This window comes from Haliotis cracherodii, unplaced genomic scaffold (assembly GCF_022045235.1).
Source record: "Haliotis cracherodii isolate W230 unplaced genomic scaffold, xgHalCrac1.p SCAF_2, whole genome shotgun sequence".
Classification (NCBI taxonomy): Eukaryota; Metazoa; Mollusca; class Gastropoda; order Lepetellida; family Haliotidae; genus Haliotis; species Haliotis cracherodii.
In genome coordinates, this window is record NW_027266275.1 from 18,109,261 (window position 1) to 18,127,332 (window position 18,072).

Genomic DNA, 18,072 nt, shown 5'->3' on the forward strand with positions numbered 1-18,072 from the left:
GGTTTTACGCCGCTCTTAGCAATATTCCAGCAATATTACGGCGGGGGACACCAGAAATGGGCTTCACAAATTGTACCCATGTCGGGAATCGAACCCGGGTCTTCGGCGTGACGAGCGAATGCTTTAACCACTAGGCTACCCGACCGCCCCAGATATGAAATGAAGCTAGTCCTCACTTGCATGATATCTCGAACTCCATTAACTCGACATATCGTATAAGACGAGTTTACATTTTTTAAGGCCCTGAGTCTGGTCCACAAAGCGACCTGACCTCTATCTACGCCTAACGTAAGTCTAAGTCTTGTCTGGAAACTACGCACGTCGTTGGTAAGATTGTTTTGTTAATGCGATCATAATAATTTTGGTACCGTCTTCCGATATTGGCACTCATCTTGTCTCGAATTTCGAAAATCTCGAGTTACCACATTATGAATAGGTTTCTCCGGACCAGAATGTGAGGATAAATATGCAAATACAAAAGGAATAGGTACTACTTTCGATGTTTACAAACAAACATGGCAGCCCTCTTGTCTTTTGGCGATCGAGTTGGAATTAACCCCGTATTTGTTATCATAATAAACAAAATAGCATCTAATAAAACAGGTTTCAGTTATAAAGGTCACTAAATATAATTACTGTTCTAGTACAGAATATTTTCCATTCCAAAACGCTTTCGCGTGATAATTTATATAGTTTTGATGATAATGGATGTTAACGCGGTTTTCCTGTATAGTTTAATCGAAGAAAATATCCAATGCATGTTCGTAAAATATGTCTTGAAACACAAAATTCCGTATCTTATACGTACACCTGCAAGAAATTAATTAAAAGTAAAACGTCAACTTGGCGTGTTTACAACTTTCGAGATCGGTTCTATAATCCCCCCTACGCCCGGAAAATCTAAATGCGTAATGTTGGCCGTGAGTATATAGCCCCACGTGTTTCCACGGTCTATTTCTGCTCAGTTTTGTTATCAATTACAGCTTTGCACCAATGGAACTGCTTCATACCGTTCTCAGGGCAGCCCAGGGCTCACAGAAACTGATAGCAAGGAGGCTTCCTAGACTAACACTCAGTCTCGGAAAATATATATTGTTGTCAGAAAAGGGTGTTTCAGAACCTGTGGAAAACCTTCATTTAGGGCTATATCATTACAGGGCAGGGGAGGAAATAATGTGGTACAGGAACCGTTGAACAGCCTAGGAGTCCCTTGTCCTCGAACAACAGCTACATACATGTGTTTGTAATTGTTCGTAGTTTGTGTGATCTGTTGAAATAAGGTCATTGCGATTAAATTGCATAGAGAAAGATAAAGTAAATCGTGACTGTCTTCTATAACTTGCATAAACAATAACACTATTATAAAACTGTTTCCGTTTTTAATGTAAACTTTTTCTGCCACAATGTCGGAACGTATTTTCGATTTCTACTCACAAGGGAGTATACATGGGCAATGTGAGTATACGATCGATGAGTTGTATAGCTGAATTAATAAGTGGCCGTCATTAACCTAGGACTGACAGAGATATAGGTGCATGAATACCAGTAACATTTAACGTTTTGATTTAAAGTTGGCAATTACATGATAACAATGTAACCATTGCACACATATCCCCCACTCCAAACACACTTCTTGTGTGTCCACTCAACAGCGAATGGGACGGAAAAGGTCGATGTAAGACGAGTTGAGTTGAGGTGAGGTGAAATGAACGTCGTGTTCAAGATAATTGCACTTACATAGCGACCTGCATTCACGTGTGTGTGTGTGTAAGTGTGTGTGTGTGTGTGTATGTGTGTGTGTGTGTCTGCTTGTAATCCTCGTAGTCCGGACTCATGCCGATTTTATAGTGCTAGCCTACTGAGATACCACTCTGTTTAACATGAGTACTCCCCTCAGATACAATTGGCCAGACTTGATTATTTACAGACCCTCGTCATATATATATATTGCCGAGTGTAGCGTTAAACAACAAACAAACAAACAAACAAGGATTATACAGCGGTGTGCATGTAAGGATGTGTATCTGCTTGTACCAGGACGGACTAGCCCACTGAGATACCATGCCGCAGTCTTAATTTGAATACCCCACTTAGACACAGTATACTGTCTCCGAGCTGATCAGTGCTTGTTTTATACCCTTAATACAGAGCACAGGCAGGATAACAACAAGTACCATCTTTTAACGTCTTTTAGTATGGCACGGCCGGGGATCGAACCCGGGCAGACACTAGACCACGGAGGCGGTCGGTCGATGTAAGGACGGGTACTAAAGGGGAAGCGATCCTGTAGACACATGGTGGCACCAGCGTTTCCTGATATATAACAAGACCTTTTCTCTTGTATGAGACTAAAGACCTTTCCAAGCGTGGATACAGCTTCTTGGCAAAGCACGGGTGCATTCAGTGATCACAAGTTCTAACAAGCGATGTATAAATGCAAATGATTCGCGAATGGGTACCCGGCTGGGTGAATGGCAACGTGAATGCCAACCCTGCGTAACATATAGCTTGCTATATGCATACTCCCAAACGAGCTGAGAAAGGCGCATATACTAACCCTTTCAACTGTAAAACTTAATTAAATTTTTTATTTATTTGCCTTGGTCTAAATCTGATTAACACATGGTTAACATTGAAGCTTTGTCACATAAATATCTAAATAGCCATAATAAAACGCCAAACACTCCAAACGGCCCTATGCCGAGCTGGCGACTTACACGTCAACATGACATAGTTGTGATATTGCGTCAGTATGTACACGTAGTGATGCAAAAGTTTCTCTAGGGAAAGCCAGCTCACTGAACTCACAAGGGCTGAAAATACCCAGGGAAGCTTACACTATCAACATAAAAAACATATGTTGGGCAGGAAGTTTGAATTCTCAGCACGACTCGTGTTCTAATTTTCAAATATGACCCGACACGCAGGTGTCAGATTTCATCACCGAGGTATTCTAATGCACTTACATACTCGATGACTCTTAATTCACACGGTGCGTGATACAACGGTACATTAACGGCAACAACCATCCTATGTTTTTAAAATACAAATCCTGTTGCATTTCAGTAACGTTCATTTAGAACCCTAAATGTGTTCATTTGGAATGTTCCCAGTCAGGCAACCAAGAGTCGGTGTCGTGAAGATTGTCTATTGATGTTGCGAGGCACTGTTGCATAAATTACGATTACATCATACATGTACGTGAACGATACAATGAAACTCCGTTTGTTCGGACACCGTTAATCTGGTAACTCCGGACGTACAAAGGGACACAATTACGTGTTTCTGGAGATAATTCGAACGATTTCATAGAGTATGGTGTACCCAACACGTCCGGCTAAACAAGGTTTATACATTGATGCATCTGAGGAACAAAACAGGAGTCAATGAAATTGATAAAAAATAACATGCCAGAGAGAACTAACATAAAACACCCTTTTGAATGAGTGTTGTTAGCAGTAAAATAGTACGTTCTCTACATACCCCGATCCAACCAATGCCTATGTCTAGCACAAAGAAACACAAGTGCGGCAAATGTGTTAGAAAATATCAACAGTTCTAATTCTGATTTACATTTAGTGGAGAGAACGGCCGGAATAAATTGACATTCTAGTTAATTAAATTCAAGTCGTTAAATAAACTACATTCTCAATCTGATTACTATTTTTTATGTTATCAAATTACCACTTGCTGATGGCCCTGAGTACATACAGGCAATGTCTCAATTCCTCACATATCACAAATATCAGACCGAGACTGGAACAGGGTACAGGTTATGAAACGCACATGACCCCCTTACCCACACATGACAGATGGTTGACGACAAGTTCGCACGAAAGAAAATAAAGAACATAAAGAACATGATTGTCGTTATTAAGAACACATAGCCATATCCGTCAAAGAACATGTACAAACATTGTTTTAAACATTCATTCTTACCGCCTCTTCGCGTTGAGGTGCCTCTGTGAGCACTTTGCTACTGGCTAAAAATACATTTAGAACACTTCCTGCAAAGGGCTTGACATACCTCAAATCGCCGCTAGTTCTTTCCTCGGATATAAACACACTTAAATCGAGGAGAAAGGCAAACTGGCTTCCAGGGGAAACTGACTGGCAGACCTTGTCCGTATCAAGGTTATACCAGTATCCGTCTATGAACGGTCTCTGTCCGAAGCAAAAAGTTCACGAAGGGTTATTTTAAAGCTAAAACAGAGTTGAGCATCAGGTTACGCTGACGAAGAGGTTGCTATAAACACTCTCCCTGTGAAGACGGTTCAGGGGATAATATGACACGGCAAGGCATGCATCCCTCGAGTAGCCTGACCATTAGACTTGCACAAGTCTCTAAGGCATTTTTTAAAAGTTTGAAGCATGATTTCTTGACTATACACATAATAAGTACAAGTTGTCCCTATAAGAGACTGGCGTCCTTATGTTGTCCGCTTATCTAGACTTGCCTATTATAAGGTTAGAACTACTATACACGCATGGGCTTATTATTCAGTACAGCCTTGGAGCAAGGCTACTTTACCAAAAAACTCGTTGATTTGTTATTTGGTGCGGTCATTGGTATTCCTAAGCCCAGAAAAAACCCACTTGTTAAGAATTTTTTACTGAATCATTTGATGTAACTGCGAAAGAACAAAAACATATATATGTGCTTACACGTCAGGGAAACAAATAAGTAACATGTAAAGGATAAGAATTCATTCACATGTAATCTTGATTCCGGAATATACTCTTCAAGGTCGGAGATACTCGGAAATAACCGAGAACACGTCCCATTTTAATTCTGGAAACCCAATAGTCCAGAAACTCTACGGTCTTTGCCCAGTCTCGGTCAAAGGTATTTACAAAATTAAACATGCTGTTTTCATGGGAACATACCAAGGAAGAAAAAATAAAATAAAAATTGTTCAATAACTCAATATTTACACTATGTCGCCCATGGGCCTGCCCATGGGCGAAGTGTGGCTCATGGGTAGGCCCATGGTCGAGGATATTTTCCTTTGCTCAAAACTCATGTTTTTGTTTCGCAAATACATGAATGTATTTTTTTCAAGTATCATGACACAAAATTTAACTCATTTTAACTTAATTCAACGATTTTATAGCGATATTGAAATATTTCGCCCATGGGCGAGAAAAAGGTTGGGCCCATGGGCGAGAATATTTTCCTTTGCTCAAAACTCATGTTTTTGTTTCGCAAATACATAAATGTATTTCTTTCAAGTATCATGACACAAAATTTAACTCATTTTAACTTAATTCAACGATTTTATAGCAATATTGAAATATTTCGCCCATGGGCGCGAAAAAGGTTTGGCCCATGGGAGAGAATATTTTCCTTTGCTCAACAGTTTTAGTTTCGCAAATACATAAAGGTGTTATAAGCATGACACATGATTCAACTCATTTTAACTTAATTCAACAATTTAGCGGCGTTATTATAATATTTCGCCCATGTCTTCGTCAGTCCCTTTAAAGCATTAACTACTTGTGTACAAAGTATACTGTATCATGTGAAATATACTTTATATTATATCATTACATTACTATTTAAAAAGGGCCTTTGGTTGGATGTTTCCTATATAGAAGTTTTACAGATTTCACCTGTTTTACATATTGTAACGATCTGTAATGAACCCGGCCTTACCTCTCAAAACGTCTTGACAGCATATCATACAAATTCATGCGCTTATACACCAATTCATTGGCGTTATTTTCCACAACATTAAAGTTTAGTTAGTTTATTTTTCATTTCCCATTTTATGTCTTGTTGATACATCACACTGGGCAATTACATGGCACTAGGAGAGGATTCTTAGGTCTCTTCACAATGACTCTGGACACCAAGGACGGGATCGAACTCTCAATCTTATTCGATCAATATTCTTCTGGCCTGGAATGTCTGATGACGTGGAGAAGTATGTGAAAAGCTGTGGAAACTGCATAAGACGCAAATCTAAGACCACTGTGAAAGCTGCTAGACTCGTGAATATCAAATCAGCACAGCCATTGGAACTTGTGTGTCTAGACTACCTAAAGCTCGAGGAATCCAAGGGAGGTTATGAAAACATCTTAGTCATAACAGACCACTTTACCCGTTATGCCATTGCCATCCCCACAAGCAACCAATCAGCCAAGACCACAGCAAGAGTACTATTTGACAATTTCCTAGTACACTACGGATTCCCAGCTAAACTCCACAGCGACCAAGGAAGAAACTTTGAGGAGAATATCATCACAGAGTTGTGCCAACTAACTGGAATCTAGAAGACAAGAACGACGCCATATCATCCCCAGGGAAATGGTATGACGGAACGTTTCAATCAGACTCTAATGAACATGTTGGGCACTCTTGATGAAGAAAAGAAATCAGACTGGAAAACCTATGTCTCACCTCTTGTACACTCGTACAATGCAACCCGGCATGAGAGCACAGGATTCACCCCATTCTATCTAATGTTTGGTCGACATCCACGTCTCCCTATAGATGCTTTCCTGGGAACCATAGTGAGAGAAGGACAAGTGAATCACACCCAGTATGCTCAGAATCTAAGGAAACGACTGCGATTCGCCTACAACATTGCCTCCAAGGAAGCTCAGAAAGCTGGCCATCGCCACAAGCACCAGTATGACAAGAAGGCCAAGGAGTCCTATCTTCAATCTGGTGACAGAGTGTTAATACGACTGGTTGTACTCACAGTAAGGAACAAACTCTCTGACAAGTGGGACAGGGATGTCTACACGATTGTGAAACAGCCAAATTTGGGTGTCCTTGTCTACTGTGTGAAGCAAGAGAGTGGACAAGGGATAATGAAGACTGCCACTTCAATTTGTTTCTCCTCCAGCAGTCCCAACCAGGAACCACTCAAAACAGAACTCTAGACGCAGCCAAAAATCAACTTCCCTTCAAGTGAAGGAATACCTTGCTGCTGAAGGAGCTCCTGACGAAGACAGTGAAGAGGAAATGGTACTGTTACCAAGACTTAGGAGTGAAGCAAGATCTAGAGCCCAGTCTGACATTCACATGTCAGGCAACGATCACACTTCCGGTGATCATCCCACTGAGCACAGTTCTTACTACAGTCTTACCAAGGATTCTCTTGTGTCTTCTGTGTCGGGTGGACCCCCCGAGGACCCTCAGACCCAGCCAAAGGTTCAAGACTCGGGTCCCTTCAAGACTCATCACCCGATGTTTTGCAAGATCCATCAGTAGCAGCTACATCACCTGATACCAATTCTCATACAGGTTCTGCTCCAGATGATTCGACCTACTAGTCGTATCCTAGTATACCTGAAGAACCTGTGGATGTTGCAGCCACTCCTGTTAACAATGTTGGATCTCCTCCAGTCCCATCCCAAACTGACAGTCCAAAGTCGGGGAGGCCTACCCGACGGAGAACATGTCCTGCCTGGATGAGGAGCGAAGAGTGGGTTACCAACTTTGTTTTAACAACGAACAAGCCAGACACAACGAACGAAGTCTTTGTATAGGATCATTTGTAAGATTGTATATAGTTTTGTTCAGCAGTTGTAGTTTGTATGTTTTGCTCAAGTTCTGTGTTTTGCCTGTGTTTTCATTCAATGGGAATAACATCATTCAAACCTTTGTTGTTCACTGTGTAAGTTAGTGTGCATTAGTTCCTCCGATGACTTCTCGTTTTTGGATCATTACCAAGCAAACCTCTCTTCGTGACTTCTTCTCATTGGTTCATCTTTTTCAATGTTGGGGACAACATTTGAACGCAACATTTGAGTTTGAACGCACAGTCAATTGTCACCTGTCAGCCTGGTAGGATTCGCCGACAGCACTCAACACTTTTCTAATGTTGACGTTTCATGTTACAGGCAAATAAATACATTTTAAAAGAAACTCCGTCTTCAATATTTGTCTGGGACGACTAGAAGCCTGAACCTGCGACATTAAGATGAAAATCATAGCAGAAAAAAGTGTCTTTTGTCAACTGGACTCATGGCTAAACGATAGTGCGGTGTGCAGCAAAACACCGCTATGAAACGTGAAATAAACATGATCGACGATCTGGAGTTTGCCAAGCCACGCATTGACTAAGCAAATTTGCAAAAGTACACTGACGTGTTTCATGATATGCAGTTCATTTACGATACAAAACTTCTGTCATTGAATGTACTGTCACATTGTACTTATATGCCGACGAGGTTATGATAAAACAATCTATTTCTGAAATACGTATCTCGAAATGCACTTTTCGATTCACTTCCGGGATCCTGACAGCAAAATGCTAATTCCAGTGTATTACAGGCATATTTTAGTTGGACCTCAGGATTAAATGTGCAATATCTTCTGTATTAGATACAGAGGATACCATTTTTTGTTTGTTTGAAATGTCCAGTGAAATGCACAACATGCTGTCTGTTCCCTATGAGCTGATGGGACTCACACTGCATGGAGCTATGCTCTCCAAGCCTCGTTTTCGATCCAAGATGGCGAAAGTGTGAACAAGGTCAGTAGTATTGTACTGTAACCCTTCCTTGACCGTCCGATCAAACGTCAAATCTGTTATGATGTCACAGGTTGATATTGGCTTGACGTTCGTTTCGACGTCGCCAGACACGACAACGCCTATCAAGGAAGAACAAAGTGAATCGGGACTCATCTGTAAACATGACACGTGACCAGCGACGATTACCCAAGTTTCGACGTTGTGTTCGTCATTGGCGTCTGTTGGCAATATGACGATTTGTAAGGGGCGGCACAACACGTAGCCGTTGAGCATGGAGATGAGCTGCAAGTAGACGATTTCTAACCGTCGGTCTCGTAACTCGCATTCTAGTAGCCTCATGAAAGTTTGCAACAATTTGATTCGGCGTTCGAGTTCAATTTCGTAGAGCCTGGTTTGCGGATCAGTCAATCCTGTACCCTTGTCGTTGACCTAGGACCTCAACGGGTCGATTATCAACATTTTGGGTTTGTCGGTTCTTGTTCAGTAGTCTGCTAATCACAGACTGTGAAACATTGAACGTATTGGCCGCTGCACTCTGTATTCTGCCAGTGTCCTGCATGCAAATAGCCCGTAAACGCTCCGCGCGTTGCAGACGTCGCATCGCCAGGTCATACACAAACAAGGAATGAAATCAAGTAAATCACAACTATATGATAAGCAGACTGAATCAATAAAATCAAGAGAAATAATGGTCTACAGAGATTAATCGACCTTCCTTAAAAGTGCCAAAATCAGGAATGACACCCAACGCACGTGCACACTATCGGATGTGTTTGGGTGATTTATTTCACAGACATAAAAATTCTTGCATAGGATGCAAAGGATGCTTGTCAACATTTATCTTTTTTAAAATACTTGGTATAAACATTTTATTTGAGATCCACTACTGTCTTTTAAATAGTAGAGTTTCTGAAATTCCGGACTTTCACCCATGTATAAAAGAAGTTCATTCCCAGTATCCTCTTTGGCAAAGTGTGGCACAATTTGTTTGACTCAATGTGTAAATGAAATTGTCCGTCATGGGTGGGGTACTCCGTGTGTCCATTGTATCATGTTTAACCTTAATGGGTGGGTACACCGGAGGTAACCCTTGTTGGCAGCTGGTAGTCATTTGATACCCGTCCGCCATTCGAGGTCACCACGGTCACCACGTGGCAGAGAAACGTGTTTAGAAACATATGACCAGGGCCTAACAGTGTTCTTGGGTGAAAGAAAATCAAAAGAGTTTTTCTTTTGGTAATGTTTCTTATGATATGTTGCTTGACAACAATATAAGGAATCGTCTATACCGAAACGTGTTTTTTTACCATATTAAAGAAGTTGTTATCCATGAAATTGTGTCTACCTTGTCATCCGTCAACTTCTAAGTAATGCCTATCAAACAATTGATATGTTGTAGCTGATCACGTATATCAATACGTTCGATGGTGTAGGTATCAATGTAATTATAAACTACTGTATTGTCAATTGGCCAAGTGTAATGTATCGATAGATAGATCAGTACTTATTAATGTTACACTCCTTCTCGTGACACAATGAGAACATACCAAGTTATCAGTCACAGCGGACGAATTGATGACTTATTCCCCTGTGGGTATTAGGGAAAGAAGGTCCCAACAGCCAAAATAGTTGTCGCGGTAGGCGACGTAATGGATTGGTGCCTTCACTGATTTCCCGTCACCGTATCCCATCGTATGTTGCGTGGATCGATGCTCATGTCAATCACGGGATTGTCTGGTCCAGACTAATTATTTACGGCAACCGACGTATGGCTGGAATATTGCCGAGTGCGGCGTTAAACAACTAAGAAATATGATTTTAATTACCACCGTAAATTACCAACATAAAGTTTTCATTTACATCAAACATGTATACGAGGTACACTATTCAATATTGGTACCCCAGTTTAACGTTCAAATATTGCCGATGCAGTATATCAAGCCACGAGATGAGGGGATCAATTCGCAAAGCAGAGGCACAACTGTGTGAGTACACAACCAACCCACACAATAACTCAAGACCTGAGTGACTAAACAGGGAATTTATTATTCAACCACAGAGTCAATTAATGTCAGCAGTCAACAATAAAGTGCTTACAATCAAATAATTTCATACTTTGAAGTTTACACTGTTTCTTTCATGCTGATTGGCTGAATGGGTAGTCACGTGATCTGATATCTGGAGTTCACACACCTGTGAACGGACAAAAAATGTTCACACGATGTGAACTATTTTTTTGATGAAATAGATCGTGTGAACTTTTGCCGGTACTACTTTCCGGGGTTTCCCCGAATTCTCGATCGGTTTTTACGATCAACTCGTTTTTCTATTTTCTTTTTAATCCCTGCATTTATCAGCAATATAATTATTTTAGTATTTTACCCTGGTCTTGTGACATTTCATCTGACTTATAAATAAATAAATGCTTTTGTTCTGGTGTTTGATGTCGTCTAGCTGCTACATGAAACAAAATGGATTGTCCTTATGGTGATTTGGATATGGAATGGCAATCTTTCAATACTATTAAAACACATCTGTGACGTCATTCCATTGTTTGAACGCTCCATTATTTTTCAGGAATGGAGAGTTGATTGTCAAGCAACATTTGAATTAATTTCCACTTGGAACAGACGGAACTATTTTTTACATTTATTTACAAGTGAATATTTTCATTTTTTTTCCGAAAACATGTGTCGCCAGCGGGGTTCGAACCCGCATCGTTAGATTTGGAAATTAACTATTAAATATTTTCATAATTTTGCATAATGCTTAAAAGCTCAAAATAATATGTATATATATTGTGTTAGAGCAGGTTACCCACAACAATGTTCATAATTATAGATAGTTAGATAAAACTTTGACGAGAAAAACCAAAAAGGTAACATAAATATCGCTTGTTCGGGGCTCTATATTTCCAATTATACCCATCAGCATGTATTAACAATGTGCAAGCGATTGATAAATACTAGTTTAGGACCCAACGAAATTATGATGAGCCGTGTACCATGCATTGTAAATGTCAACTCGCCACGGAGTTTGGCGCACGTGCAACAGCGGCAGAGAACGCATTCCTCGTGCATCACGCAAGGTCGACTCACGCAGTATAAATACAGACAACAAAGAGTTCTGGTTTATTTTTCAAATATTTTCAATTACAGAATATTTTGTCAAAGTGTAAAAGTAGGGACGAGTTTTAAGTAGGGGAATATCCTCGTAACTCTCCATTCCTTAAAAATAATGGGCCTCTGCTCCATTATTTTTATGGAATGGAGAGTTACTCGGACATTCCCCTCTACATAACGCTAGTAAAAAAAATAATTCTGTAAAATTACTGAGGTGAACGAATGTTGATTTATTGAGCGATATTGACTTGTTTTCGGAAATGACAGAAATCTAGCAGCAATGTAAAACAACGTTTAGTCTGGAAGTTAATTTAAGGTACCGACGTTTACTACAATATCTGAAAAACTATTGGACCTACTCCAGTCAAGTTGGTATGAGATTATTAAACAGTCATACATAACTGGATATTACATTTAAAGACAATCGGTGCATGAATAAAAAGTCTGTCCATTTAGCTGTCACTATATTTCATCAACAACCAGACCTGTTCGTCACGGGAGGAACGAGCATTCATTGTAACAGCCACCTGCATAATGCTACCCCTGCGTCACAGGGCCATATGACACAGTTGAACCAATCACTCGAAAGGCTGCACGGGAATCACGCACGCACGAAAACGGTGTTAGCATTAGATTTCATGATGTCTCAGCGCAAGCATCTTTCCGCTGATGCGAAAGGTTTCGTTGTTAAAACATTTGAATACTTTAAGGCTGAAAGTGAAAGACGTTCGCCATTCTTTGACATTTCAAAGTACATGAAAAGAACAATTCATGCGTTACAGCTTAAAAAAAATGTAGTTAAGATTTTGAACTCTCATAAAAACACATGCTCCCCTGCACATCCCTTAGGGGGCATCTCAAAACAGGATAGGAAATATAAGTTCGATTTCTTTGATAAGTTGAAAGTTGCCAGGGGCGTGATTCGGCGGTTAACACGAGAAAATGAATTTATTTCAACATGAAAACTAAAACAAATTCTCCTCACAGAGCATGACTTAGATATTTCCAAATGAACCATTTGTAAACTCCTTTCTAAATTTGTATATCAGTACAAAAAGATGAAAGGGTCGAAACTAGCAATGTGTGAACGACCAGATAGCATTGGTGTGCGTATAAATTATTTGCGCACTATTAAAAAGAAACGAGAAGAAGGCTATGAGCCTGTCTATTTGGACGAAACCTGGGTTAACCCCTGCCACACAGCGGCTTACCAATGGTCTCACCCAGATACCTGAGAGCCACAGCGCAAGATCCCCCTGGTAAACATATTCGTACATATTCTTAATCATTTCTTAAGAATCTTAAATATATCTTATTTGATTCCCAAACATTCTTGTAGTTCGTGGGATTCGTGAGAAAAAAATTGTTTATCAAAGAATTTCTAGGAATCGTCTACGAATTTCAGGTTCGTGCTTTGTAGTACATGTCGTAATCGGATCTTGTCCACTTTGTACACTACTTGGCTCAGAATTTGATTCTCTTTCACCCGAAACAGCCCCGAAAGTCTCGAATCATCTACGAAAAAATTAAAATATTTTCTTCGAAACCATAAAGCAATGATTTGTCTAAATGAATAATTACGTATGATATAATACACCTAATAACATGATGCATGGAATATAATAATGTGGCAAGAAATGATACATTCAAGTCAATAACACTGACCTGAAAAAGAATGCAAAAATAATTGGATAAATATTATTGAATAACTGCTTGAGACGCCCAACGCTAATGTTGTATTCGTGCGTGCGTGATTCCCGTGCAACCTTTCGAGTTGAGTTGATTGGTTCAACTGTGTCATATGGCCCTGTGACGCAGGGGTAGCATTATGCAGGTGGCTGTTACAATGAATGCTCGTTCCTCCCGTGACGAACAGGTCTGGTTGTTGATGAAATATAGTGACAGCTAAATGGACAGACTTTTTATTCATGCACTGGTTGTCTTTATATGTAATATCCAGTTATGTATGACTGTTTAATAACCTCATACCAACTTTGACTGGAGTAGGTCCAATAGTTTTTCAGATATTGTAGTAAACGTCGGTACCTTAAATTAACTTCCAGACTATAGTACCCTGTTCAGATGTGACCGCTGACACAGAGCAAACGCGACTGCTCCTGATCAATCCCAAACTTAAACTCGATTCACTATCCTACCCCTAAGATTTTGAGAAACCATAACACATAAACATAAATTAAAATCTTTGCCTACCTGTTTTTATGATTGGTCATCGGAGACTACAAAATATCCGTAGGCGGAATTAGAAATCTATCTATTCCGGTTTCTGAGTTGACCGACCTTCTCCGTGCATTCTAGGCCGAGAAGCGGCGGTACATGAGGAAAGACGGGACACAGACATGAAGCTGGTATCGGGTCATACGGTAGGTCCATCTCAGGTGACAAGAAACACCAGCTAAGCTTTGACAGCACACGCGACAACATTATTTGCAATAAATTATAAATTTTCATATGATCGAATAGTTCTCCTCTTATATACCCGAGTGAACATTCACACAAGATAAAACTATGTTAGGCACAATGCATATTCCAATGGAAACTCAACAATACAGTATTGACATATTCTTATTCACAGCAGTATTACATAGGAATACACAAAGGTATGACATGCTGAAATTACCACATTAACCAATGTATGTCCACATATGGCATATAGTTAAGATTAACAGAGTATAAGATAGTACACGTTTCTTACCTGAGTGAATAAACGGTGCGTTTATCAGTCAACCACAGACTGACATGTGACTGACAGTCGTCCGTATTTATACCTTATCTAGTTACTACAGATATTTTTTTATTATATTGACGAGAGAGGATTGTGGAGGATTGTGGAGGTGGGGGGTTTGGAGGTTCTTGTTATCGTAAAATAATAAACTGCAGGGAGAATAAACCAGGAGGGGCGCAATAAAACACTTATTCTCCCTGTTTATGCTCACTGCACTGATTTATTGTGCGATAACCAACGACAACGGGTCGTTTATATCTTATATAAGATATCAACATTATTTACAACCACCTTCAGGATTATAATAACATTTACAAACTTTGAATATAGTTACCTGTATTTAAATAATGAAGTGGGGTTAAGTTTGGTATTTCACTTTTCTGTTCAACCGATGTCCTATTACAGCAATGCCCTGTCACTGACATCACTTCATGAACCGTTGCACCATAGTGACATAGTCGCGTGTTGTCTACTTCTCCCTCAAATTGGCCTGCACGGAGAGCATGTTTATCACTTTATTGAGAGCATTTTCACCAAGAGCGGGCCCTCGACACCTTTCTTAGTGGTTACTGCAAACATGCAGAGCATTCTGAATACAACTTTGTACTGGGCATCTTCTATCGCCAGGTACCGCGTACAGATCAGAATTGTTTTTCCTTCCTTGCTGTTCATTCCCGAGTGGTTTCCATCTTTTTCATTATATGCCATCTCAACAAACTGTCAACCATTATCACCTGTGCGATGGACAAAGCTATCGCATTAAAGACTTGTCAAACCCACACCTTTGTTGTTTAACGCCGCACTCAGCTTTGTTCCAGCTATGTTACGGCGGTCTCTAAATAATCGATTCGAGGCCAGACAATCCAGGGATTGACATCACAATGACGCCATAACCGGAAGGGGTTGTAGCTAAAACGGTACCTCATCAAAACGCCACTGAGAGAAATCGGACCGTTTGGTGAAAACGGCACCTCGAATAAAGCGAAAACGGCTACTATTTCATATCGAAATTAAACTCACATGGTCACTTGTTAAAACAAATAATTATTAAATGTTAAAACAAGTTTACATTAGAAATTAGCCTCTACTCCAATTTACTGTAAAGTTTCAAGTATTTTTCCCCAAATTAAATCAATGTCAAGCTGAAACTGTATTTATTTATAATAATATAATAAAAATGTATTATGTTATTATGAAACTGTGAATAACTGTGGAAGACAAGACAATGACAATGTAAATAAAGCATATATACTACAACATAAATCGTTCTTATCGTTATTAAAAATAGAGGTGACGTTTTCGCCCGACAATTATAGGTGCCGTTTTCGTTAGAGAAATCGGTGACGTTTGGCTGAGGTGCCGTTTTTGCCTGCACCCAACCGGAGGTGATGTAATATAGAGATTGTGGGTAATATCATAACAGGAAGTGACATCACTACCGGAAATGACGTATCGGTTTTCTGGTTATTCCGAGGAAGTGACGTCATGGGATTTCTTCTCATGAGTGTATGTGACTTTCGGTTTGATAATTTCTGGAAGGAAAGGCGGCCATGATTTGGCATGAGCCTCGCGAAAGAGGTGACGTCACGGTGTGTTGGTCTGATTCGTCTGTCTTGCTAAATATAGCAATGGAGACAGACATCTTATATACCAATATGGCGGACGCAAGTCCCAAAATATATTGATCATTGTGCATAAATCAATAAACGAATTTATAAAGCAAAATGGATGTATTCCTGTTTATTGTTTATTCTGTGCCGGGACCATCCGTACGTACTTTTCCAACGATACAATTTTACGCCGCAATGATAGCACATTACCCAGTCGTTAGTCCCTGTGCAGAAGAATCCACTCCTAGATCCCAGAGTTTGGTCTGTTAGGTATATCCTACAAGTCAGTGTCGAAATATGAACTGCTATCACACGCATCAATGCCAGAGTCGTGGTTGGTATCCCTTAGACAACCTTTCAGCGTTACAGTCACTCTTAGACTGAAGATTTCAGCCAAGAATTGTCAATGGAATACGTCAAGTACGTTTTTAACATATCCACATACAGCTAACCTGCTGACGGTGAGGTGAGGTGAGGTGAGGAGAAATTGGGTTTAACGTCGCGTCCAAGATTATTGCACTTATATAGCGACATGCATGCACGTGTTTGCGTGGCTGCTTGTACTAGTCCGGACTGATGCCGATTTATAGTGCTAGCTCACTGAGATACCATGCCTCAGTTTAACATGAATACCCCACTCAGACACAGTATACTGACTCCGAGCCGACCAGTCCTTGTTTTAGCCCTTTAATGCCGAGCGCCAGACAGGGTAACAACAAATACCATCTTTTAACGTCTATTGGTATGACGCGGTCGGAAATCGAACCCCGGACCTTCCGCTCTCCGGGCGGACGCTCTACCACAAGACCACGGAGGCGGCCAACTTGCTGACGGATCACGTACCCTTGAAGTAGTTAATCGTTAATGAAACCCAGGGTCGAACGACCATCGCTATCTAATGGTTATCTCAACACTCGTTCAGAAGTGTGAAGTACTCAGTTATGGATTGAAATTAATAAAGCCGATTAATACTCAGAGTATAATGACCATAGAAGTCGTCGATATCCATGTACACTAAGGCTCAAGACAGGTATACACACTGTGCCCCTAATTTAAAGGAATCCATGAAATAGTTTTCTAAGTTATAGGTAGCACAATACACATATCAAAATCAGACTATGCACTGCACCTCTTCTATTAGTATGGAAACTGTTCCCTAAATTTGAAAAGAACTCATGAAGTTGTTTTTTAGTTATAAGTCGCACAAAGGTTTCAGAAAAAAATCTCCGTAAAAAAATGTATAAAGCTATACATTTCAGAAAAAAGCAACAAATATTGAACACAAAATTCGCACTGTACCTGTCTTATTGGTATAGAAACTGTACCCACAATTGGAAAAGAATCCATGAAGTATTTTTCGAGTTGTAGGTCACATAAAGGAAGGACGGAATTCCTTGGTGTAACTATATACTCCATCCCTTCGGGGATATAATTAAATCCACAAAGCGCTTGGTGTTCTGCTTATAAACAAACGCGATACTATACAATCCATTATCTTTTGGCAAGTTCAACGCAAAATGGTATGGGGACTTTGAAGAATCCAGTATGTACAGGTAAAGTATTACAATAAACATTTTTGTATGACTCTATATAATTTCAACCAAGCTCTGTGGACATTCATTAGCACGAACTTCGTGAATACTCAGACCATTTTGCAAAGAACGTTTATTTAGGAAAAGTTGCAATCTGCTCGGTCTTCAACAATAGAGAAATACTGGTGTCGTTGTATATGACATTGTCTGGTTTCTCGTGTGATAATTTAATATTATCAAAATAAGTTAGAATAACGTAGGTTCAACGCTATTTATTCCAATACCAAGATGTTACAATGGCATCACTCATTGTACAATCGTCCTCAAAACGTGTAAGAACAGCATTCAGGCTATAATGTTAACATCTATAATGTAAAAAATAAAATTTTGCACAAAAACTGCTCGAGAGTGTGTCCAGGGTTGACATTGCGTGGGATAAGTACAGTCTCAAATTAACAGTAAGAGGCAAAGGAAGAAAAAGAGGCTGCGTTCAACCAAGCAGCAAAATTGTTCACACATGGGAATCATTTCTGAGAATTGTCGAGCACAAGACTGAAATGTTTAAATTCTTGGCTG